The sequence below is a fragment of the Anabrus simplex genome, chromosome 9 (genome assembly GCF_040414725.1).
Source record: "Anabrus simplex isolate iqAnaSimp1 chromosome 9, ASM4041472v1, whole genome shotgun sequence".
In the NCBI taxonomy this organism is placed as follows: Eukaryota; Metazoa; Arthropoda; class Insecta; order Orthoptera; family Tettigoniidae; genus Anabrus; species Anabrus simplex.
In genome coordinates this window covers 166,480,320-166,504,680 of record NC_090273.1, presented here as the reverse complement: position 1 = coordinate 166,504,680, position 24,361 = coordinate 166,480,320, and the positions used below count along the sequence as shown (strand labels likewise).

Sequence of the window (24,361 nt, the reverse complement as noted above, 5' to 3'; positions counted from 1 at the left end):
CCGCAGTGAGCCTTCACCTCAATCACCAGCCCCACTTTACCTGAATCACATTATCACCCATGTGGAGGAACCATGGATGTGTTTTATTTCCCTCAGACCCTGCAGACAAGTCCACAACCTGGGCCGCGCCCATGGGCATAATGCTGACCGAAAGGTTTCCAGTCAATGACATCATGACCAATGTGTTTCTGAAGGCCGCTTTACAGAGACAGAACTATTTCATTCCAACTCTGCGATGCTGCATATATGATTTGTGCCCTGAGTTTGAGAAAGATGGCTGATAACATCTGGGGTCGAGTCTCCACTGCGTATCAGAATTGATATAAACTCTTCATGATGTGCTCACTTTTCCTTGGTTTTCATAAAGTTCTTGAAAACAATCAAAGTCTGTTATTAGCTCCAGAGTCATCACAAACCCCTGACTGATAGGCCTTGTAAGCAACGACTCTTTTTAAAACGTCCTTCCAATGATAAAGTTAGTACACATTTCTGTTGTTCAGCTGAAATTTCAAGGGCAGTTAATCGGGACTGGCCGTATTTCCTGTCATTATATAGGGACATACTACCTCAGAGTTCTTACCCTTGTCCACGTTTTCTACAACATGGTCTTGTTTAATGAAGGATCAACAGAAGTTGAATGCTTAATATGCATTATTTGGCTCACTCAAACGATAACCGACCATATTCTTACACTGGACTCAAAGCTCTCTGTGCTTCTTTTTTCAATAGCACATCCATTTCTGCACTCTTTCTCACAATTTTATTCCTTTGTCATCTGCGAGTTTCTGGTATAGACAGCACTTATTTTTTCTGACTGTCACTTATTCCAATTAAAATTCAAATATAAATAACATCTTCTATAAGAGTTTTGTCCTCAGAATTTAAAAGGAATAACATTTCTGTATCAGTCAATAACAAGGAAACGCACTTTTTAATTTTCCGTCATCTCTGTCTGTACGCGCACCACATTAATATGCCTAAAGAGAATTTAATCAAAATCAGTACTAAAGTCGTGGAATGACGCTCTACAATCTACCTATAAATAAATTTATTCACCCTGGGTGAAATGGTGTGTAGGAGAAGGCCTAAAATTTAATTCTCAAATATGGTATCTATGTTATTACTGGTCCTATTGATAAATAATACATAACTAAAGTAATATAGAATTAAATTGCAGATAATTTGTGAATTTCGATTTTTGTTGCCAAGTCCATATCAAAGCTGAACCACAAGAAAATGGGTGAACAGAACTTAGTGAAAATTGGTATGTAAAGTCGGGGAATAAGACACTGGATGATAGGGTAGTGGATGAAATGGATGATTTTTAAATACCTATGTTTATGGTTTTTTCGAAAAGTACTACATAACAAAAATTGTAGAGAGTAACAATTTCCAATCATTTATGTCTTATACCGACTACAATAACAGAATTCATGACTTCTGTTGCTTAGTCCAAATCAACGCTAATCAACAAGTATAATTAAAGAACCACCTAATCGATACTGATGATGACCACTAAGTGGTCGAAACATGTTCTGTGAGTTATTATGTATATTTAATTTAGCCCAACGCAAAAAATAAAGTATCGATTAGGTGGTTCTTTAATTATACTTGTTGATTATACTCATCGATACGGTCATGAAGTGAACAACTTGCAAGCATTGCTAACATTTTAAATCATGTTGACTGGTGATGGGTTTCAAAATGTAAAGCCGCGAAGTCAGCGGTTCATATCAACAAGGAAAATTGTGAAGATGACTATAAAAAATGAGAAAAAATTATAAAGGAATGATCACTTGAAGAATAAGACCAGAGATCCTCTGAATATTACAGATGGTTAAGCTTCTTACAAAATTGTACTAAACCATGTTAAAACCTCTTCGTTAATACTATGTATTTTTACGTCCAATTAAGACGAAAGTTCAAACATAAACAAACATGTTTCGACCCGGCATTCGGTCATCCTCTGTAAGACACGTATCAAAGCATTATAAATGTAGGAAACACATAAATGAACAGTTAAATTTTTTTTTAAAGCATGATGAAAGTTAAAAAACTGAAATGGTGATCATTAAAACAGTCTTGAGATGGAAGTCTTTCTGTTTCAATGTTTTGTTGTCCTTTGGTGTGAATCAACTGGTATCTGTATCCTGCTGGCTTATTTGTTGTGTTTCGACATGGGCTGATATACATAAGCATTATTGAAACTGAACGGTCTGATTTTTTAGTCTGTAAAATGGATAATACAAATTAAATTAAGGTTGAAAAATGGTGACTAACAGGAACAATATTTAGATTCAGTTATGAAGAACGAAAATTAACTTACGTCACGTCGCCCGTGTACTCTGACAACGGAGTCCAGCTCTCGACTGATTTACTCCTGCAGTCGAGATGCAAGATCTGTTGCTACAAGGAAGTAGAGTGCGGAAGTGAGGCGGGGTTTGCGGGAATATGGTAGGGTGCAGAATAATGGGGGCGGTGACTAAAACAGAGTGTGAGTTCTTATGTTCACGTTTTTACTACAAAGAGCCAGCGAGAGCAAGGAAGTGAGTGCGTCACAAGAAGGAGAGGCATGTCAAGTTATGTGAGATATAACTAGAGGGGCAGACAAAAATATAATACAAAACAATATTAAACTGCAAAGAGCCAGCGAGAGCAAGGAAGCGAGTGCGTCACAACAAGAAGACTCATGTCAAGTTATGTGAGATATAACTAGAGGGGCAGACAAAAATATAATACAAAACAATATTAAACTGCAAAGAGCCAGCGAGAGCAAGGAAGCGAGTGCGTCACAAGAAGGAGAGGCATATAATAATAGAATTTGAGGATGTTCCACCATTCAACACATTGTAAAATATATTAAATTGATTGAGCAAAGACCGGTTTCGACTCCCTTGGAGTCATCATCTGTTCTTGTTGAATATCAAATCAAGGGGAATCTGATAACAATCATCATTATGTTTGCCTACATACATCTTGATTGGTTGACATAAGACATCATAATAAAAAAGTATACACTTAATGGCGGTTGCCTAAAAACACATCAATGGGTTGCAAAACATACACCTTGAATTGTAACGTACACATGGTATTGAATGAATACATACATACATACATACATACATACATACATACATACATACATACATTATCATTAAAGACTGTTATGCCTTTCAGCGTTCAGTCTGCAAGCCACTGTGAATTTACTAAACGTTGCCACAATCCTCGATTTACAACTAGTGTTGTGGCCTCATTTAGTTCTATACCTCTTATCTTTAAATCGTTAGAAACCGAGTCTAAACATCGTCGTCTTGTTCTACCTCTATTTCTCTTACATTCTATAACAGAGTCCATTATTCTCCTAGGTAACCTATCCTCCTCCATTCGCCTCACATGATCCCACCGCCGAAACCGGTTTATGCCTACAGCTTCATCCATCGAGTTCGTTCCTAAATTAGCCTTTATCTCCTTATTCTCAATATCCTCCTGTCATTGTTCCCACATGTTTGTACCAGCAATCATTCTTGCTACTTTCATGTCTGTTACTTTTAACTTATGAATAAGATATCCTGAGTCCACCCAGCTTTCGCTCCCGTAAAGCAAAGCTGGTCTGAAAACAGACCGATGTAAAGATAGTTTCGTCTGGAAGCTGACTTCCTTCTTACAGAATACTCCTGATCGCAATTGCGAGCTCACTGCATTAGCTTTATGACACCTTGATTCAGTCTCACTATATTACCATCCTGGGAGCACACACAACCCAAATACTTGAAATTATCGACCTGTTCTAGCTTTGTATCACCATCTGTCAATCAATCAATCAATCAATCAATCAATCAATCAATCAATCAATCAATCACACTGATCTGCATTTAGGGCAGTCGACCAGGTTGCAGATTCCCTATCTGTTGTTTTCCTAGCCTTTTCCTAAATGATATCAAAGAAGTAGGAAATTTAATGAACATCTCCCGTGGTAAGTTATTCCAATCCCGAACTCCCCTTCCTATAAATGAATATTTGCCCCAGTTTGTCCTCTTGAATTCCAACATTATCTTCATATTGTGATCTTTCCTACTTTTATAAACGCCACTCAAACTTATTCGTCTACTATTGTCATTCCACGCCATCTCTCCGCTGACAGCTCGGAACATACCACTTAACATAAAGATAATTGAGAAGTCTCCACCTTATCAATACATTAATTTATTTACTTTAAAGTAGTAAATTCAGTCAGTACCGGTTTCGATCCCTATGGGATCATCCTCAGCTGACACACAAAGAAATAGTTACAAAAACATCACATATGAAAGATTACACCTTGTAAAACTAGTCCAATTAAATCAGACGTTAAAAGTTGTTTGTTAAAATATTAGTGAGTATATCTTTGGTTAAAAGCACCTGCTGTGTGAGGCATATGACCCCACTGTCTAGACTATTATACATTAAATGGATTTTACATTTGTTTACATTAGTGTTCAGGATATTACACTTAATATAATTGATCCATTTGATTCAAACATTCAAAATTGCTTATTAAAATGATAAATATAACTATCTTTGGTTTACAAAGTACATTGTTGTTAAGGCATATCGTCACACTGTGCTATATTATTGAACATGGAACGAAGTTTGCACTTATACACACTAGTAATTGTAAATTTGTTGTAGTGTCTTGAAAATATTTGTTATTTGAGGCTTATCACTTCACTGTATCTGAAATGTCAATAGGATTGTTTACATTTTTTGCATTGATATTTAGGATATTTCACTTTTGTATAACTAGTCCAATTGGAAGAAACATGAAATGCTTATTGAAATGGAACTTTCTTGGCTAAAAAATGCTTATTATATGATATGTGTTACCTCATGCATCTATTTTATTGTGCATAAAATGAGGTTTACACTTGTTAACATTAGTACTATGAGATTTTCTATCGTCTATAGTATATACATGAAAAATTTTGGATCTGACATGGCAAGCCAGTTAAAAGTAGATAAAATAGTAAACTAATGGAATAGGTCCAGTTTCTTATTCATACTGTTTGTTTTTACCACTTTGTACTAGTAAATTGGTAAGTGTATGGCATATGTATGCTAAATTAAAGTTTATATTGTTTTTCCGTTTATTACAATTTTCATAAATAGATATCGTTGAGAAAAGTTGCGTGTGTCGTTGCTGAGTTAAATGGTGACTATTATGAGTTGAATTTCGTTAGAAGTGCCGTGCATCTTGATGAAATTTGAATTATGTAGTTGTTAGCCAATACACGTTTATTGTGATGATAGCGTGGAGGCTTCTTGTATGTTGTAGGGTACTGTATATGTATCTGCAAGTAGAAATAATCAGTATAAGAAATGGTGTATTGTGGACTGTGGAAAGTGAGTTGTATGTTATACTTACGTTGAGTGTTGATGCTGTGTGCTCTGCGCGGCTGCCTATCGAGATCTGTTACGTGTTATCCTAGGACTGTAGTTTACGGCAGCGGAGGGGAGGTTTGGAGGGATGGATGAAAGATGAAAGCTAACAGTGTCTCTCGAAACTGCTGCATTCAATAATCTGAGTATTACGAAAATGTCTACAAATTTTAACAATATCTGTATTGACTATGGAACACTGGAAACATAAGCACTGGTTGAAAATATACAAATCGACATAAAACACATATAATGATATGAAACACATGGCGTTCTAAGAATGTTCTTTGACTTCTTGGTCTTGTTTCAATCTATTAAACTAGATGAAATAATATACACATTGAAATGAAATGCACACAAACACATAAACTCCTTGGCACTTAAAAAGTTCTTGGTTCTGGTTTAAAAAACTGTCGTGTGTTCGTGTGGTCTTGTCTCAATCTGTTGGAAACAAATGCACTTGTTGAAAACATACACATTGACATGAAAATTTATACATTGACATGAAACACATGGCACTTTAATGTTCTTGGATTTGGGTTAAAAAATACTGTTGTATGTTTGTATAACTCGGAACAGACTTACCAGTCTTGCCACAATCATCTTGAAGAGATGTGAACCTTTGAAACAAAACTTATTGACTAATTATACCACACAATCACATGAAACGTTTGGTAATTTACGAAAATTGTTGGATCTGGGCTAAAACACTGCACGTGTTTGAAGATCGCGGAGTAGACTTGTTGGATTTGTTTCATCTACTTGGATAAATGAATCAGTTGAAATATATACATTGGCTCAAAATACTTGGTATTTTAGGAAAGTTCTTGGAATTGATTTAAAATTATTGCCGTGTGTTTGTGGAACATGGAACATAATTGTCAGTCCTGTTTCAATCAACTTGAGTATATGACATAGTTGAAATGAAATACGTTTGACAATGAACCATTTAAATAATGTAGACATTTCTTGTTCTAGTTTACGTAATCTTGCAGTGCTTTAGAATAGTATGGAATATACTTATTGGTAGATTTAAATTGGCTGAAGAACTGGGGGAACATCCTTCTTTATGGAACATTCGGTTATGCAGTTGTAACTGTTGTCTACTATTGTTGTTGATGTAAAATGGTGATGGTATGGCCTTGGCTTATGGAAGCATGCATTGAAGGTGGGTGTCTGAGGAAAAGGAAAAAGAAAAGAAAGCAATGAGAAACTGCTGTGTGTGTTCAAGTTTAATTATAAATTGATATTTATATTACTTATTCTGTTCCTGCTTGCGCTGACCTGCCATTAGAAGAGTGGATTGCGATCTGTTCAGCTGTGGTTGTGTGATGTGCTTATTGTTGGCTAGGAGAGGGGGGGAAGGGGTGTGGCTTGCTTTGGGTTGGTTGACGTGTGGAGGGGGTGTGCGAGAGAGGCTAAGTGCTTCGTTGTTGAGCCGTTCTGTCTAGATAAGTCTTGATGATAAGGGGATGAATGGCCTTGTAAAGAATGTTACTGAGCATGGAGCTGTGTCACGTAGCTGACAGGAGACAGTGCGTTTGAACTAGACGAGGCTACACAGCTTGTTACATAGACCTGCAGACTGCATGTTACTGAGCATGGAGCTGCGTCACGTAGCTGTAAGGAGATAGTGCGTTTGAACTAGACGAGGCCACACAGCTTGTTCCAGAGACCTGCAGACTGCACGTTATAGAGCACGGAGCTGCGCACGTAGCTGTCAGGAGACAGTGCGTTTGAGCTAGACGAGGCCACACAGCTTGTTACAGAGACCTGCAGACTGCATGTTACTGAGCATGGAGCTGCGTCACGTAGCTGACAGGAGACAGTGCGTTTGAACTAGACGAGGCCACACAGCTTGTTACAGAGACCTGCAGACTGCACGTTATAGAGCATGGAGCTGCGCACATAGCTGTCAGAAGATAGTGCGTTTGAACATTTTCACATACTCTTAAAATTGATGACATTCCCTTTGAATTACTGACTGCCTTAGGAGAAACCAGCATGGCAAGGTTATTCCATTTAGTGTGTAAGATGTATGTGACAGGAGAATTGGCATTCAATTTTTCAGCAGAATGTTGTCATACCTATTTCCAAGAAAGCAGGTGCTGACAAGTGTGAAAACTACTGCACCATTAGTTTAGTGTCTCACACCTGCAAAATTTTAACACACATTATATACACAAGAATGGAAAGAAAAGTTGTAACTCAGTTGGGAGAAGATCAATTTGGCTTCAGAAGAAATGTAGGAACACGACAAGCAATTCTGACTTTACGGCTGATCTTAGAGGATCAAATCAAGAAGGACAAGCCCACGTACATGGCATTCGTAGATCTAGAAAAGGCATTCGACAATGTTGATTGGACCAAGCTATTTACGATTCTGAAGGTGATTGGGATCAGATACCGAGAAAGAAGAATTATCTAAAATCTGTATAAAAACCAGTCTGCAGTGATAAGAATCGAGGGCTTTGAAAAAGAAGCGGCAATCCAGAAAGGAGTGAGGCAAGGATGCAGTTTGTCCCCCCTCCTCTTCAATGTTTACATAGAACAGGCAGTAAAGGAAATCAAAGAGGAATTAGGAAAGGGAATCACAATCCAAGGAGAGGAAATCAAAACCTTGAGATTTGCCGATGATATTGTAATTTTATCTGAGACTGCAGAGGACCTTGAGAAGCTGCTGAATGGTATGGGCGAAGTCTGTGTAAGGAGTACAAGATGAAAATAAGTCCAAAACAAAAGTAATGGAGTGCAGTCGAACGAAGGCAGGTAATGCAGGAAATATTAAATTAGGAAATTAAGTGTTAAAGGAAGTAGATGAATATTGTTACTTGGGTACTAAAATAACTACTGATGGGAGAAGTGCAGACTAGCACAAGCAAGGAAAAGCTTTCTTAAGAGGCGGCCGGAACTGGAACGGCCGGCCACCAGCTCAGTAGTTGTTGTAACATGGGTCAAAAGTTTCCAAGAGTTTTTATAAGGAAACGGAACAAGGTAAAATTATTTTGTTTTTATAGCGCACGGTAGTCTGTGATACACTTTTCATTAGTGCAAAAACATTTCAAAAAGAAATGCAAATATAGTTATAAAATGGTAATTAAAATAACGAATCTCCATATGAAATTGAGCTCTGAACCGTGGTTTTCCTAAACTTGTTTTATGTCAAGATGGTGTTCAAATTGGAAGCAAACTATACCGTAGCGAAGTTTATATTTTTCTCTAAGGGGCTACTTTAACATACCTCAAAATTAGGGTTTCTTTATATATTTAATCGTGATTTTAATAAAGCTCTGCTTATTGACTTCCGAGTGTCGGCCGAATTCTAGTGCTGGTAGTTCAGCCAGTTTCCGTCAGATGCCGCAGCGCCTTGTCCTTGAAGAGGGATGATGACAGATTAGCTCTTACCCACGCAGAGATGTAGTGAGCGAGATCTTCAGCTGCTATCAGTCGCTTCCTCACCCTTGCTTCAAAACAAGCGGCAGTGGACACGCTGACAATACTTTGTTACTCGCTAGTTGTGGTATGACCTTTCAATAGCACGTTATATTTTGTCGTGTTTTATTATGCCGTATCTTTTTACTGAGTGCAATGGAATGGCAAAATGCTTGATTTGTAATAAGACATTAAACTTTATTAAAAATGTTAACACTGGGCGAGCTGGCCGTGCGGTTAGAGGCGCGCGGCTGTGAGCTTGCATCCCGGAGATAGTGGGTTCGAATCCCACTGTCGTCAGCCCTGAAGATGGTTTTACGTGGTTTCCCATTTTCACACCAGGCAAATGCTGGGGCTGTACCTTAAGGCCGCGGCCGCTTCCTTCCACCTCATAGGCCTTTCCTATCCCATCGTCGCCATAAGACATATCTGTGTCAGTGCGACGTAAAACCACTAGCAAAAAAAAATAACATTCATGGACGTTATTCTTTAAAACACGCCGAAGAACATGACAAATATGTTGGTGAAGAACACCATGAAATTGCGAATGAACTTAGAACAGCTGCCTTATCTGAGGTAGGTGTTATCCGACTTTATTGAATTGTCTTTGTTATATTAGTGACGCAATGATGTTTACTATTCAAACTAAGACAATTAACTTATTTTTATTGGTAATTGTAGGTCGGAGGTGAATAGGTCGGAGCTGAATCGTCAGTTCGAATAAGCTACGACATATCTCACTAAAAGAATGGCTAAGTGGCGTAACGTTACAGAAAGAGATGTAGTAATGGTTGAGAATCCGCATACTGAATAGTAGTTGCTACTAATGTTTCTGTATTATCTCTGTGTGTATACATTTATAAAACTATTTTAAGGTTTAGTAGAATAAGAATAAATTGCTCCAAATATATGTTGTTCCTCTTTCAGTTGTAGCCTATTACAATATGGGCAGTGGCGGTTCTAGATACTTAAAACCCGAGCTCGATAACTGCAGTCGCTAAAGTGCGGCCAGTATCCCGTATTCGGGAGATAACAGGTTCGAACCCCACTGTCAGCAGCCCTGAAGATGGTTTTCCGTGGTTTCCCATTTTTACACCAAGCAAATGCTGGGGCTGTACCTTAATTGAATCGATTATTTCAGAAACAAGTCAGGCGCCAACTCTGTCATTTTTGGGAAAATGAAAGAAACTGTCTAGCATCAGACAATATGTTACGGTAAGCAGGCCCCGATTTACAAATGGGCGGACTGGGCATTTGCCCAGGGCGCCAGTTTTTGAGGGTCGGCGGCTGGCGGATCGAGTAATTATGGCCTGCGTGAATTACGTCTTAAATTCATTACACTCAAATTACTTTTACATTCCACAAATTATTCCAATTATTTTATTAGACTATATAAAACACTTTAAACTATTCTAACTTTAAAACCTGAATTTAATCTATATATTTAAATTTTATGAAGAAAACATGTCTTATTTCTAAAATTATTTACTTACATACAAATTATCAAACTGAACCAACGGCTTTTTAAATAACAATAAAAACAGCCTCATTCTTATTTGGCTGTTATCTTTATTTGGCTTGATAACTTTAATTATGAGAATTAACTGTATTTGCATAATGTGCTGTTTAAAAACTCATAATCTTGAAAACTGTAATATTTAATTATTTTTTAGAACGAGCAGAGGGGCGGGCGGCTAAATATTGTTTGCCCAGAGCGCTAACTACTTGAAATCGGGGACTGACGGTAGGGGTTTTAATATTTTAGCTTGAAAGTATTATATCTCTTAATAATTTCTATCTAGGGAAAAATATGTTGTGCTTATTAACTTTGCCCTAAAAAAACCGGAACTAATTTCCACTTAACTGGTTTCTGAAATAAACGAGTGTTGCAAACATATTTTTATGGGATGGTTCTTGAATTTTAAAGGGATTTTGTCATAAACCCCTTGTTTGTTAAAAAAACATATTTTAATAGGTTTAGACTGTATTGCTGATACAAAAGGATGAAATCAGCAATGCCTGCTCATCATGACAGGAGGTAATCAATCCGCATAAACAAACTCCACAGCACATTCCGTCTCTGTAGTAGGCCATTGTAAAATGCTGTCATAAAAGTATTCATATTCCATCAGGTAAGGTTTTAAGGCATTTAGTTCACGTATCTTCTTGATATTGATGGGCACCTAAAACAAACAATAACAAAGAATAATGTAGGGCTCAGACCAGGTACTTCCTTGTCTGAGTAAGAAATATAACCTTCTCCTTTTACCCTTGCATTCCGAATAATATTACGCGTGTGAGTTTGTCTACCACTCCTCGTTTCCTTTTTAGATACAGGTTCGTCTTCTGATTTATTTTTGCTACAGTAGTGACTTTACGTCGCACCGTCTTATGGCGACGACGGGATAGGAAAGACCTAGGAGTTGGAAGGAAGCGTCCGTGGCCTTAATTAAGTTACAGCCCCAGCATTTTCTTAGTGTGTAAATGGGAAACCACGGAAAACCATCTTCAGGGCTGCCGACAGTGGGATTCGAACCCGCTTCTGAATTTTCAGACATATCACTTCTTCTTCTTAATCTGTTTACCCTCCAGGGTCGGTTTTTCCCTCGGACTCAGCGAGGGATCCCACCTCTACCGCCTCAAGGGCAGTGTCCTGGAGTTTCAGACTTTGGGTCGGGGGATACAACTGGGGAGAATGACCAGTACCTCGCCCAGGCGGCCTCACCTGCTATGCTCAACAGGGGCCTTGTGGAGGGATGGGAAGATTGGATGGGTCAGGGAAGGAAGCGGCCGTGGCCTTAAGTTAGGTACCATCCCGGCATTTGCCTGGAGGAGAAGTGGGAAACCACGGAAAACCACTTCTAGGATGACTGAGGTGGGAATCGAACCCACCTCTACTCAGTTGACCTCTCGAGGCTGAGTGGACCCCGTTCCAGCCCTCGTACCACTTTTTCAAATTTCGTGGCAGAGCTGGGAATCGAACCCGGACCTCTGGGGATGGCAGCTAATCACACTAACCACTACACCACAGAGGCGAGGCATATTACTATGAATATAAAAAAACACTGCACTGAACAAAAGAAACACTTTTTGAATCAGTTGTTCACAAAACTAGGAACATGCGATTCCAGAAACACAACAATGACAACAAAAACAGATGAACAGCTGGTTATTCTGGATTCAGAACAGCAGCGCCAACCGGAAAGGTACCAGCAGTTTATCGCAGAAACCAACCAAGCGGTGTCACTTAACTGGTTTCTGAACTAAATACGAAATTCAACGTAATGCCTGACTATTATAGGACGACGTTTCTTCACTGGTTTCAGCACCAAAATGTGCGTATAACTCATTTTTCCATTTTTTGGTACTTGACTGCTTTCTGAAATAATCGATTCAATTAAGGCCACGGCCGCTTCCTTCCCACTCCTAGCCCTTTCCTGCCCCATCGTCGTCATAAGACCTATCTGTGTCTGTGCGACGTAAAGCAACTAGCAAAAAAAAAAAGAGATGTCACTTGAAGAAGAAGGATATATGAAAGTGAGGAGCCCGGCACAAGTAAGTGGAAATAAAGCTAGGACTCAGCTAAGGGCTCCGTGGTCGCCAACCCAGACTCCCAAGTTCAGAGCCTATGGGGCCCGCTTTAGTCGCCTCTTACGACAGGCAGGGGATACTGTGGGTGTTATTCTACTACCCCCACCTACAGAGGGAAGTTGCAGTGCCCCTCAGCTGTTGCGTTCTTTACCAGCACCGTTTCCGATTTTCATAACGGGTAGGTATACAAAACCGTCGTTTACAGTCCTTGTATTTCTTGGAAATTGGGTTATCCAACGTAACTGGAATAACTCACAGGTCAGATAGGTCATTCCGGTGAGCAGCGTTGCTATTGGCTAAAGCGCCTGACGTCACCGAGAGCGAGAATGAAGTGGTAGGCCTGTATTTTTGAGCTTAGTAGTTACTCTAATTACACTCCACTCAAGTCATGAAATACAGAATTAATGGATATTTAGATGCTGTAACATTTATTATTTAAAACTTATACGAAAACATATGACTTCAAATCCGTCTTTGTAAAGACAAAGAGACTCTCACAACGGCTCGGGAACGCAGGCCTTCTGCCCCTTGGCAGGTTCGATCCTGGCTCAGGGCGGTGGTATTGGAAGGTCGAGACGTTAAAGAACTCTTGCGGGGCAACATTCCGGCATCTCTTTGTCTCCGAAAACACGTTATTTGATCGAATTCAAATTTTAACACAATATGCAATGGGATGTTTTATGCATTGTTTATATATTTCAGAACTGTTTGTATCCAAAAGGAAAAAACTGTTATAAATTTGTAAGGCTCTTTTTTTTTAACTCACGGTTGTTGGAAAATTCCGTTCTTGGTCGCGTTACAATATTTATCGTATGTCCCAAGTATCACTGTGTGACTAAAAAATTCGTAAATGAATTAACTTCTGTTATATCAGTTTGTATTTTCATTGGATAGAATTATATTATGTTTCACTGACTGGCCGGTACAGGGAAAGACGTGAGGCGGGGACGGGATTGATGCTCTACTTCATTTCATCATCGGAAACAGTGTCCGGCGTGCTGGCCTTTGGTCACAGGGGTCCCGGGTTCGATTCCCGGTAGGGTTGGTAATTTTAACCATAATTGGTTAATTTCTCTGGCATGGGGCTGGGTGTATGTGTCGTCTCCATCATCATTTAAACCTCATCACGACGCGCAGGTCGCCTACGGGTGTCAAATCAAAAGACCTGCATCTGGCGAGCCGAACTTGTCTTCGGACACTCCCGGCACTAAAAGCCATACGCCATTTCATTTATATTTGTCGGAAACAGTACGTTATTTTGACTGTTTTGTTCAGCACTAACCCATGCTCAATAATTTCCTGGAATGTTTCGCATTCCGTACAAATGTCAACACCATCAGCTCCGTGCAAGTACTGTATCACAACTTCCTGGTGACAGACTATGTGACGCTGGAGGGTGAGAGGGGAATCGCTCGTTCGGCCTTGGCCTTTCGTACTGCCATCTATGCACCCGCGATGTAACTATCAGTGGAGTTAGTTGTCGACATCAACGAGACTAGTGGCGATATTTTGAAATAAAATGTGAATCTAGAACTGACTCCGGCCGCCTCTTAAGTAAATAAATTTTATCACTTCAAACACTGATATAGGAATTAGAAAGACGTTTTTGAAGATTTTCGTGTGGAGCATGGCATTGTATGGAAGTGAAACATGGACTATAACTAGCTCAGAAATAAAGAGAATAGAAGTTTTTGAAATGTGGTGATACACAAGAATGCTGAAGGTGATATGGATAGATCGAATCACGAATGAGAGATAATGAATCGAATTGGTGAGAGGAGATCGATTTGGCTAAATTTGACGAGAAGAAGAGGACACATCTTAAGACAGCCAGGACTTGTTCAGTTGGTTTTTGAGGGAAGTGTAGGTGGTAAGAACAATAGGAGAGACCAGGGTATGAATACGACAAGTAGAATAGAGCAGATGTAGGCCGTCGGTACTTACGTAGAAAAAAAATGGTTAACACTTGTCACACCAGTCTGTGGACTGACGACTTAAACAACAACCCTGCTGCTATGGTAATGGAGTAAACTGTATGAGCCAACAGCTTTGGGCGGAAGAACTCTTTTGGGAGGAAATGCCACTCATCCTACCTGATAGCGTCTGTTCCTTGTCCCAAGGGTGGCTGATTCGAAATCAAATGACAGAGGAAGCAACTCGTCAGTTGAAGTGTTTTCCATCGGATCAAATGTTTGTTACTGCCATTTACGACGTTCCCAGTTGGCATTGTGTGTCATTTCTGCTCAAACGCCATGAGAAATTGACAAAGATTGGAGCAGGCTATAGAAACACTACAAGACACCTGAGAAAGAGGACACAGAGCAGGAGCAGTACAACATGGCTGCTTTACCAGTCAGTGTTGAGGACATAGAGCAGGAGCAGTACAACACGGCTGCTTTACCAGTCAGTGTTGAGGACATAGAGCAGTTGAGGACATAGAGCAGGAGCAGTACAACACGGCTCCTTTGCCAGTCAGTGTTGAGGACATAGAGCAGTTGAGGACATAGAGCAGGAGCAGTACAACACGGCTGCTTTGCCAGGCAGTGTTGAGGACATAGAGCAGTTGAGGACATAGAGCAGGAGCAGTACAACACGGCTGCTTTGCCAGTCAGTGTTGAGGACATAGAGCAGGAGCAGTACAACACGGCTGCTTTGCCAGACAGTGTTGAGGACATAGAGCAGGAGCAGTACAACACGGCTGCTTTGCCAGTCAGTGTTGAGGACATAGAGCAGGAGCAGTACAACACGGCTGCTTTGCCAGTCAGTGTTGAGGACATAGAGCAGGAGCAGTACAACACGGCTGCTTTGCCAGACAGTGTTGAGGACATAGAGCAGTTGAGGACATAGAGCAGGAGCAGTACAACACGGCTCCTTTGCCAGTCAGTGTTGAGGACATAGAGCAGTTGAGGACATAGAGCAGGAGCAGTACAACACGGCTGCTTTGCCAGTCAGTGTTGAGGACATAGAGCAGGAGCAGTACAACACGGCTGCTTTGCCAGACAGTGTTGAGGACATAGAGCAGGAGCAGTACAACACGGCTGCTTTGCCAGTCAGTGTTGAGGACACACCTCGTCCATGGAGGACACAGAGCAGGAGCAGTACAACACGGCTGCTTTGCCAGTCAGTGTTGAGGACACACACCTCGTCCATGGAGGACACAGAGCAGGAGCAGTACAACACGGCTGCTTTGCCAGACAGTGTTGAGGACATAGAGCAGGAGCAGTACAACACGGCTGCTTTGCCAGTCAGTGTTGAGGACACACCTCGTCCATGGAGGACACAGAGCAGGAGCAGTACAACACGGCTGCTTTGCCAGTCAGTGTTGAGGACACACACCTCGTCCATGGAGGACACAGAGCAGGAGCAGTACAACACGGCTGCTTTGCCAGTCAGTGTTGAGGACACACCTCGTCCATGGAGGACACAGAGCAGGAGCAGTACAACACGGCTGCTTTGCCAGTCAGTGTTGAGGACATAGAGCAGGAGCAGTACAACACGGCTGCTTTGCCAGACAGTGTTGAGGACGTAGAGCAGGAGCAGTACAACACGGCTGCTTTGCCAGTCAGTGTTGAGGACACACCTCGTCCATGGAGGACATAGAGCAGGACCAGTACAACATGGCTGCTTTGCCAGACAGTGTTGAGGACACAGAGCAGGAGCAGTACAACACGGCTGCTTTGCCAGACAGTGTTGAGGACACACCTCGTCCATGGAGGACATAGAGCAGGACCAGTACAACATGGCTGCTTTGCCAGTCAGTGTTGAGGACACACCTCGTCCATGGAGGACATAGAGCAGGAGCAGTACAACATGGCTGCTTTGCCAGTCAGTGTTGAGGACACACCTCGTCCATGGAGGACATGTGTTTCTTGGGGATAAATCGCATCACAGCTTAGAAGAAAGGATACAGTGCTGGAATGGATACTTGACTGAAAATGGTCCCTGGCTCAACATTAAGACTTTGCATGTGACCCACAAACTGCTGGCAAGATCTCATTAAATCCACCCAATCAGCTCGGATGCCAAAATGATTCTGGATGCTCGAGGTCGAGTGGCTGAAATGGTGGAAACTCACTGGAATTCTCTGAGACACGGAACTACCCAAATGCTGGCCAGTCGAATGAAATGGAAAGGAAAATACTCCGTTGGTCATTTGGACCATATTGGATGTGTCCAGTACAGTCGAGAAGAAAATTGTCCGTGCTCGATCATCTGAACATGGCCATGAAGATTGTGAGTGTCCATCCTTAACACTATGCGCCCGCCGGTAGTAATATTACTACCACGCGGCGTGCGCCTGAGTGCCCCTGTTAGTAATACTACTACCACAATTTTTGAAATTCAATCACTCGAAAACTATTCACGTTATCGAATTAGTTCTTGCTTTGACGTGTTGTCGATTTCCTTTACTATTGTTAGGTGGTACTGTCGATCAATTGTGATTGGTGGTGCAACTTAGGGACGATGTTTCGTAGCCACGTGCGCTTAGTTAGGTCTTACATAATTGCTGACATACATACTCCTCGCGCGCTCCGGTTAGATAAGCTCAAATTTATGTGCGTATGTTCTAATAATAGATTATATGACTTCACAGATTTAGAATGAAAGTGTAGTGAGGCAACAGTCTGCAATCATCTCTCAAGTAGTCGATTTATACTGTATAATTATGACCATCTGTGCGAGTGTCAGACTGGAAAGGAATGCCCAAATCAGAGTTCGCGAAAAAACTGAAAAAGGGTGAAAAAATGCCATTGCAGAAAGAACGCCTTCTAGCAATAAAGTGGTGAGATGTTTGAGACGTGTATATGCTGAGCACTGCACATGACGACATGACTGAAGTACCTGCAGCAAGAGAGAGCCACGAGAAATCCAAACCATCAGCAGTAGTAGACTATAACAAATTCAATATTGGTGTTGATAAGTCCAACCAATTGTTGGTATATTATGCATTCACAAGGAAATCGACCAAGTGGTGGAAAAAATTGTTCTTCCATCTGTTTGATCTTGCCATAGTGAATGCCTATATACTGTACTGTAAGGCTTCTTCACAAAAACTTCCCCTTTCGAAATTTTGTGAATGTTTAGCGGATGATTTGGTGAGTAGTGTTGGGGCCGAAATTACTGAAGAATCACGAGCATCAACTGCGGGAAGGCTAATAGGTAGAGATCATTTTCCAGACAGAATACTTGCAGTAGGCGCGAAGAAGGAAGGACACGCGCAGCGTACGTGCAAGGTTTGCTACGACAAGTCCAAACATAACACCGGTCGTGCTGTGAAGAAAATGACAACCATATATTGTCGTAAATGTGACGTAGGTCTTTGCATAGGAGAATGTTTTGAGTGTTACCATACCAAAGCTAAGTATTGGAAATAACAATGTGTAATTCTGTTATTCAGTGACTAAAAACTATCGAACTTTTCTAGTGAATTAGAAATTTAAGTACGTGAACAAGGATATCAGAATGGACCAATATTGTAGCTTAAGTTTCTTTCCAATGCTGAAGGTGAGCATTTTTTATTTGATTTCGTGGGATAGCCTACTCTTTGCACAATACGTATATAAATGTGTTAATTTATAATGCGAAAACTGACAGAACTGTGATTTTTTTTCTGAGAGTCTAAATTACGCCGGCATAGGGTAGGGAAATGTCCGGGCTCATAGTGTTAACAAGGCCAAATGGCAGAAAGGAAGGAGACTGTAACATTTCTGTTATGTGTGGAACTTGGTGCCAAACCTCATTAATTCCAAGTCGTTGCGACGCAAAAATTGGATTTCGAATTAACCGCCAACATGTACTTCGGAAATGCCAACCCTTGCGGCGTCACAATATATTCTAAGACCCGTTACTGCATGCAATTTACCTTGATTCACAGTTTAAAGCTCTCAAATGTCATGGAAAAAACTATTTCCAAAATGTATCCAACAAGGTGCATTTACAATATTCAAATAATGCACTTGAATAACTCACTGGCAAACATAACCTCACGTAATGAAATCAATAGAAAGAAAACACGATTCAAAGACGAGGAGAAATCTATACTGGCTCCCTGTGCAATTGCTTTATTCATTGGATTATTGTACTGTATGGGTCTTACTAATAAAAAGTACTTATACCGTTGTTTAACTCTTGTTTAGTTATACAGTGAATAAACCCTGTATAAGCGTTTTACATTTTTCTTACTAATAAACGAGGTATACGCATTGTATTACTACACAGCACGTATGCACTCGTTCCAAGGAGTAGGAATCTCTTCCTGTAGTTCACTGACGTATTTCGCACGTTCACCGCCTTTATGATCGCTTCTGCTGGTTATCTACGAGCAAAACTTTCCGGAAAGTCGCACAGTAGCACGGCATATCGAAAAGGCAGTGGCAGCACTAAGTGAGATAGCTGGAAATTCGCTTATATTGATATCAACATTTCTTCCTTTCTGAAGACGACATTCGACTTTATCTTACTTCAACCGTACCGGTTAAAGCAGTACAACGTCTCAATCGTCGCATTGTTTCCAATGATGGTGTTGGTTATGTCCCCACTGGGTCAATTAAAATTACTTTTCGAGCCCAAAAGTTACCTACACAAGTGTCTCTTTTCCAAGTCTACTTGCATGTTGAGCCTTTCATTTTTTCCCCTGTTCTCTGCAGAAAATGCCTCCGATATGGTCATACACAGGCCCAATGTCGTGCACAGGTAGCACGCTGCGGGAAGTGCTCAATGGAGCACGCCACCGATCATTGTACATCTCAGATTGCAAAATGTGTGTATTTCAAAGGCCCACATCCAACGGGAGCATTAACTTGTCCGGAACACAAATATCAACAAGAGATAAAGAAGGTCATGAGCACGGAACATATCTCATTTCAAGATGCTAAGAACAAGACTTCCCTCCCTCATTATCATCCGTCTCAACACCCCCAGGATTTCCCCCCCCCCCTGGTACCAGAACAAGTCTCTTCTTCCCCTGTTCAAGATTTTTCTAGAAAACGTAAATTTACACAAGTAATCCAGAAATCTGCCCCTCCGCCTTTGACTCCGGGTTATGATAGAACTGGTTATCTTGCCTTGGTACGCCCTGACGCCGGTTCTACGGGCCGGGTTCCATTTTCTTCTCCTCTGCCTGCTACAACATCTTCTCTTCCCACAGCATCCCCTCCCTCTACTTCGGGTCCTAGTTACCCGCCCCGATCCCACGACTCTCAACTGTTAATGCAAAGAAACCAAGTACATCAAGAAATCCAACAAATATTATTCTTGCTTCTTCAGAATGTGGGAGGAGAGTCTCCCATTTCACCGGTAATTTATCAACTACGAGATCGCATCGCTCATATCCTTACCCTATATGATATGCGTTTTGCAGTGGAACGCTAGAAGTCTTTTTCATAAAAAACATGAACTTCAACTATTAATTCAGGAAACATGTGCTAACATCATTATAATACAAGAAACGTGGTTTTATGCAGACACCCTTTTTCATCTTCCTGATTTTCGTGTCGAACGCCTTGATACTAACGGAAGTGAAGGCCTTGCCATTTTTATTCATAAGTCTATTCCATATGTCCCCTTTCCTCTGACGCATTGCATTCCAAATACTCTTGCTTTAGGTATTATCGTGCGAAATATATATTTCATCAATGTGTATTGTCCTCCTGATGTTTATATCTCTACCTCTCACTGGTCCCACTTCCTTACCCAATTTGATTCCATTGACAATGTTTTTCTCTTTGGTGATTTTAATTGTTCCCATACTGCCTGGGGTAGTTCTAAAGATACATCTAAAGGGACAAATTTTCTTACGGCAACTCAATCCCATCACTTTACCCTTTTAAATGACGGGTCCCCAACTCGACTCACCCCTCCTGGTTCACCCCCTAGTTCTGTTGATCTTTCGCTCTGCCATGACCACATGACTCCTAATACCGTGTGGCATATACTCCGTGACACTCATCTAAGTGATCATTTCCCTATTCTTATTTCTTTTGGTGTTTGTAAACCACCCTTTTCCTCATCCTCACCCTCTAGCTCAGTAATATTCGGTCTTTCCGAAATTTTGATAAACAATCGTATTGTAGTTTCCTTCACACCCATTTCCTTCAATACACGCCCAATAGCTTAGACTATCCTACCCTTCTACGCATTCTCTCCTCATATGTTGAGACTTTCCATCCATTCAAATTTATCCCCTCCCTCTGTCCTCGTCCTTATCAGAAAATACATTGGTGGGACGACGAATGTCACAAGTTAATACTGCGGCGAACAGCTTTATTTAAATTGTATCGTAAGAATATGACGCTAGCTAATTATTTAACATTGAAACGTCATAATGCATGTATCAAACGCATATTTAATGCAAAGAGACGCGAGTCTTGGAAGGCCTTCATCTCCTCTCTTAATCATCGCGTATCTGCAACATCCCTTTGGAACGCCATTCGTGCACTCACCCGTGTTACTTCTGTACACCCTGCGCATTCGATTATTCTGCCTAATGTCCTTCTTTCTTTTCTATATACTATAACACCTGACTTCACAATTCCGCCTCCCTTTTCTTCCTTCCGTCCCATATCCCCCCAATTTTCTGTTTTACTTCAACCCATCCAACTGTCCGAATTACAGTCCGTTTTACAAGTAGTTCGTAGTTCATCTCCTGGTCCTGATAGTATCACTTACACTATGCTCCGACTTTTACCCCATACCGGTCTTCTTGTTTTACTTTCTCTTTTTAATAATATCCTTCTCACCTTATAGGTACCGGCACAGTGGAACAACTTTCATTTAGTCCCAATTCTTAAACCTGGGAAAGATCCCTCTTCTCCATTAAGTTATCGTGGCATTGTTTTAAGTTCCTGTGTTAGGAAACTTTTTCAAAAAATTCTACTACGGCGTCTTCTCTGGGTTATGGAGAAACATCAGGTCCTTCCTAAATATCAGTATGCCTTTTTTAAAGGACGTAGCACACAAGATCCACTCAATATTTTGTTGACTGATCTCCTACTAGCTAGACATCGTAAACATAGCACTATTACTGTTTTTCTTGATATTCAAGGAGCTTATGATTCCGTTCCTTTACACCTATTATGGTCTTGCCTTGATTCGCTTGGATTTCCCTCTGCTTTTATTTCTCTATTAGAACGCCTATATACTTCTCGTACTCTCATTCTCAAATCCCCCTACCCCCCGTTTCCAGGAAGACACGTTTCGCATGGAGTCCCACAGGGTGATATACTAAGCGGTATCCTCTTTGCGCTTTATATGCGAGATTTAGAACGTATAATTACAAAGAACGCACGAGTTTTAGCTTACGCAGACGACTATGTTTTATACGTATCACATGATAGTGTTGATGTGTGTAGGAGAAAAATAGAGTGTGTCCTTCATGAGGTTGCTCTCTGGTTACATGAACATAGCTTCTCACTCTCGCCTTCCAAATGTGCTGCAATCCTATTTACCCATACTTGCGCACCTAACCGTTCTCCTCTCCTTCTTGATCGTCTTACCATCCCCTTTGTTAATCAGCATCCCTACCTTGGAGTCATATTGGACCACAAATTATCATGGACTCTTTATGTGGTCTCTCTTCAACGTAAAACTGATCGTTTTATTTCTATATTACGTACGATCACCCGTCGAAGTTGGGGCGCTGACCCCGTTACAGCTATTCTCCTTTACAGAGCAACTATTCGATCCTTACTAGATTATTGTGCTCTTTTTATCGACACCGCTTCTGCTACTATCCTTGCACGTTTAAATACAGTACAATATCGCGCACTACGTGTCTGTTTAGGAACACTTAAAACTACACCAACCAATGCCTTATTAATAGAAGCCGGTGAACAGCCTTTAAAGATTCGGCGACAGACCATAGCCGCTAAGTATGTCCTCAAACATTTTACTGTCACCCGGTCTCAGCTTATCCCCAAGCTACGACTTTTACATTCTTATTATTCTTCCAAATCTCCCCGTGGAAACCGTGTCCCTGCTTTATATACCGCATTTCGTTCTCTTATACCAAGAGAATTTGAGCTCCTCCGTTTACCCACGTTGCCTTTATACTCTATCCCTTAAGACAGTCAGTCCTTTTGTCCTCAAGTAATTATATCTTCTTCTGAATCATTTTCTTGTCTAACACATTCTACTCCTCTTTCCCCTCTTGCAACTAAACGTATTCGACTTTCCCTCTACATAAGGGAAGTAAGCATTTTTACTGACGGATCAAAATCAGCACACGGCGTTGGAGCAGCCTTTTATATCCCCCAACCGTATACTCTCTCTGAGTTTTCCCTCCCTTCTGCCTTTTCTGTTTTTACCGCCGAATTGTTTGCTATTAGACAAGCCCTCATTACCATCAGGTCACATGCTTATGATAAGGTTACGTTTTTCACGGATGCACAAAATGTTCTGCATGCCTTATGCTCGCCTCTCTCTTCCCCTAATTGGTACTTATATAGCGTTAAGTATCTCTTATATATCCTTACTCGTTCTGGTGTTTATATAACTCTAGTTTGGGTTCCCAGTCACTCTGGTATCATGGGGAATGAGACTGCTGATCAGGCAGCTAAACGAGCATCACAGCAATCCCCCCTCTTTTTCTTGCGATTCCCCCTTCTGATCTCATTCATGAAGTGCGGGATATAGCATATCGTCATTGGCAGTCCGATTGGAATGAAACGTCACGAGAAAAGGGATGTTTTTATCATCAATTACAACCTGTTATTCCTCTTAAACCGTGGTTTTATTATGGTACGTACTCTCGGCGCCATATCACATCTATTATACGTCTACGTTTTAATCATGCCCTTACTCTCCAATATAAAAATCGTTTTCATCTTCCTCCCCCAACTTCCTGTGCTTGTGGCTTGTCTGATACTGACAGTAATCACCTTCTGTTACAATGTCCTGCTTTTGATGTTCCCCGCCAGCGCTTCCTATCCTCTTTACTTAACATGGGCATCCCCTTCCCCACAAGTATTTCGTGTTTATTATCCTCTCTAACTCCTACTCTTGTGAACAGCATAAATCAGTTTCTTGATGATGCACATATCATATTATAATCCTCTGACAGTCTCTTTATGCTCTCTTCCATTGCAAAATGTTTATCATGATTTTGGTAGGATATAAATCTCTTTACCCTCTGTCTATATGTTATCATCGTTTCTTGTGTGACTCCTATGGTATGTTTTTTTCTATCAATTACATTTTAAAGTACAATACGAGTGATACATGTGTCAGTGTTTAAGTAATTAATGTTTTCGTGACTGGACGATAACACATGAGTCCAACCACACCTTTCAAGAAGAAGAAGAAGAAGAAGAAGAAGAAGAAGAAGAAGATATAAACATTTCTTCAGCTTGCTTGTGTAATGATCGCCAAAAAAAGAAATGGAATGGCTTAAGAAAAGATCAATAACTCTTAACTGGGATAGTACGGAAAACGTAAGCAATTGTAATTCAATCGGCGGGTTGAAAAGGGTACACATTCCAAAATCCTTCCTTTTCAGGAGAAAGGAAAACCTGTTTTGTAGCTAAACGAAAGGTTAGATCAAAAAAGTTTATTAGGCATTTATACATCACATTTCTACGTATTCAACTACAAAATATGGAAATCATATTACGTACGGTTTTCAAGTTATACCATTTTTTATGTCAAGTAATATGTCCCTTTTTATACTCAAATTTGAGAAAGATCTGAGATCTTTGTAGAGGCAGATAATGTATAATAAACTCGCAATTTAAAGTCTATTAAGCAGTAACACCTTATTACACAAACATACGCCCAACCATAATTTCTTTTATAGTTATTCATTGTCATTCCGTGAGGCAGCTGGAAATTGACTACTTATATTGATATCAACATTTCTTCAGCTTGCTTGTGTAATGGACGCTAAAAAAAGAAATGGAAAAGCTTAAGAAAATATCAAAAGCTCCTA

At 40.6% G+C, this 24,361-nt stretch overlaps 2 protein-coding genes across 3 annotated transcripts in view; one reads left to right on the top strand and one right to left on the bottom strand.

The window, feature by feature from the left end:
- The window catches only part of Hyls1 (Hyls1 centriolar and ciliogenesis associated), a 166,847-nt gene that overhangs the window by 17,529 nt on the left and 124,957 nt on the right, over window positions 1–24,361 (top strand). Inside the window, exon 1 of one of the 2 annotated variants that reach the window (XM_067153876.2) lies at window positions 23,809–23,867. The exons of the other annotated variant lie outside the window; for it this stretch is intronic. The gene's annotated coding sequence lies outside the window, so the exon portion shown is untranslated. Of the gene's footprint in view, window positions 1–23,808; window positions 23,868–24,361 lie in introns of those variants that run through there. 2 annotated transcript variants of the gene reach the window in all.
- Window positions 1–24,361, bottom strand: part of RNaseX25 (Ribonuclease X25) — a 221,402-nt gene that overhangs the window by 154,262 nt on the left and 42,779 nt on the right. The window lies entirely within an intron of this gene.